The sequence below is a fragment of the Octodon degus genome, unplaced genomic scaffold, assembly GCF_000260255.1.
Source record: "Octodon degus isolate 3935 unplaced genomic scaffold, OctDeg1.0 scaffold00007, whole genome shotgun sequence".
Lineage (NCBI taxonomy): Eukaryota > Metazoa > Chordata > Mammalia > Rodentia > Octodontidae > Octodon > Octodon degus.
The window spans coordinates 16,214,228-16,217,204 of record NW_004524583.1 but is presented as its reverse complement, the minus strand read 5'-3'; positions in this window follow the sequence as shown (position 1 = coordinate 16,217,204).

Below are 2,977 nucleotides of genomic sequence, written 5' to 3'. Positions count from 1 at the left end.
TTTTTTCCCCCCACATATACATCACTCTCACAAACATTTTGTCAGAGTGAGTTGGTGCTCTGAGTCTGGATATATCACAATAAACAGAGAAACTCACATTTCTGAAAATGAGCTTCAAAGCTGGCCCTGGTTGGCTAGGCTCCATGTGCACTGGGCAACCATCCCGTTTCTCTTCCTGGTAACTCTCTCTGCTCCCTCTTCAACATTAATACCCAGCAACTCATACCACTCAGAAAGCTCTGGGTCCCTCTGTTGAGGGAAAGGATGACAGAACTCAGGGAGGAGCTGCAGTGAGGCTGGGGGTCTACCCCTTCCTCTCTATGCCCTTTGAGCACCAGCAGACCTCTCCTCCTGGGGTTGCCCAGGCAGAGCATCATTTTCCACCTAGTTCCCTGCCCAGTGACTCCCCAAACTGTACAGATGGGCAATTTTGTCCTTCTGTCTTTGAGGAACCAATAATAACTTTCATTAAAATAACGCAAATTACCTTGCCAGCCCCACTGGACTTAGTGACTGTTACCATTGGCTACCCTCCACACCAAGTCAGGCAGATGTGGGCAGCCCCATGTGCCCATTACCTGGGTCTCCTTCCTGTAGTACTCCTCTCCTCCCTCCCTGCCCCCACCCAATCATTCTTGACTCTGTGGTACTCTCTCCAGGGTCCCTTTTCTAGACCCTAAGAGTTCTTACTAATTCTCACCCTGAACATGAAGCCCTTGTTCACACCCAGGGTGAGAGACGCTAGAGCAAGAAACATGAGAATGGTCAGAGAGCACAGTCATAATCTAGTAACAGTGATGGCACTGGCTCAAGGCCAGCCAGCTGGCCGAGGCCACTGTAGAGTTTTAGGCAACTGAAGGTGATGTTTTATGAAAGTAAAGAACAGTTTCAGTACTACAGGGCTCAGGATGTTGTTTGTGCAGAAAGCAAGCAGGAAATGCCTCCTCATTAGTATTCCTCTGTGTGTGTGCATCTTTCAAGCCTGATTAATACTTAATGTGATTGTCTTTAAAATCTGTCACTATTTGGCAGTGATGAGAGGAATGCGAGTGACAGAAACACAAATATTTGTATTAAGGCTATGTTGTCTGCTAGGTTATATGATTAATAAGTTTTGCCTGGTCACCCATGGAGGGTGTATTTCCCAATTTATCCAACAGAAATGTTAACCAAAAAATGCTAGAACCAGTGTGGAAAAAAAAAAGGCATGGAAGGGCAAGTTGTTAGTAGCTGCAGAAATTTTCCCTTTAATTATTGAAAGGGTAGGCATGGCTTAAAGGGACTGACAGATAAATTTAAAAGTCCTCAAAATCCTGCTGGAACCAGGCACATGCTTTTGAAACCTGAATTCCATCAAGGCAGACAGTCACAGTTTGAAGAGAGAAGACTGGGCCACGGAAATGATTTAAAATTAAAAAGGGGGAGGGTGGGAGTGGAGAGAGACAGAGATGCTTCAAGGAAAACAACAACAGACTTTTTTTTTTTAAATTTCAGAGAAAATGTACACAAAATATCAGCTGCTATAACTCCAGAAATTCAAAGAGAGCCACGCTAAATGTTTCCAAGCAAAAATGTCTGAAAGGAAATGGGCTACTGCTCCACCATGGGTGGCTGCATAGCGACTATTAGAGGGTCCATCGGCCACAGGCAAGTCCCATCCATCATACTCTGCCTTAGACACCTCAGTAGACACAAGGTGCTCACATGCGGCTCCTTTTCTAGAATTTCTGGGTTTAGGTAGAAAGAAAGGCAGTCAGCTCTCTCTTCGGGTTTGCTATGTGACCCAAACCATTCATAGCTGCTGTGTCTAGGAGATGGGCCAGGGGCATTGTGGGCCCGGAGCCTGAGTTTGCACCTCTTGCGTCTGGGCTTGAATCCCAATGCTGTGTGTGACCCTGGGCAAGTTACTTAACCCCTCTGGGCTTCCATTTTTGTCACCTTCAAAATGACGACAATACTTACCTTGGGGGTTGTTTTGAAGGCTAAGTGGTTTAGTAAGCCGAAACTACCACTAGATTCCTGGAGACTCATTCTTACTGTCTCCCCTGCTTCCTTTTTCTCCTGCCCTCTCATTTTCTCATGAAGTATTAGTTACCAGGCATTTGCCCAATATCATCCCATCAGGTCTGCTGACTTGCTTCAACATTCATTTCCACAAGACACACACACACACACACACACACCTCTCAAGTACTAATACAAAGACTTTCAGCCAAATAAAGGCAGACAGTAGCTCCCATAGGATCCAATACTAACAGAAGGTGTCTAATGCAATTGTCACTATGTTATTGCCATCATCATCATTAATTAGATCTGCTTGTGCGTTCATTTTATAAAAGATGACTAGCCACCAGGGTCCTCTAAGGCAAAACTCAATAAACTGCTAGCAAGGCCAAGTTATTCTTGTTTCCACAGCCAAAATCTCTACAGAGTGGTGAAGTTATCAAAGGGAGGTGCTGACAGAGGATAGCGGTCTTGTGGTCCATGGCCAACTCTGAAAGCTCCAAAGAGCACACAAGGAAGCCAACTACGAGTAAAGAATAGGTCTATAGTCCCGAGACTGCTGATGGCAGGCCCACAAAGGAGTCATGTCCACAGTTTAGTCTCACTAATATTCTCTGACAAAAACCCTTAGGTTGTGGATATTCTATGAGCCCTGCTCACAGTGAATGCCTCAAACCCAGCCTTGAGCCTCATAGAGACTCACACAAGAAGAGGAGATTGTTGACAGAAGCTGATAGTTTTTCTGTGGGAAGAATGAACAGTTCTCACAGGTTCTAAAGCATGAACAGGAGTTGAAGGATGGGAATCACTTAACTGAATAAAAACATGTGCTTCCACAGAGCCTCTCCAAAAATCTATCAGTGAGGGGCCGGGGAGATGGCTCAGTGGAATAAGAGCTTCCCCGGCAAGTGCAATGGCCTGAGTTCAATTTCCGGTTCTGCCAAAAAAAACCCCCAAAAAACCAAAAAAAAAA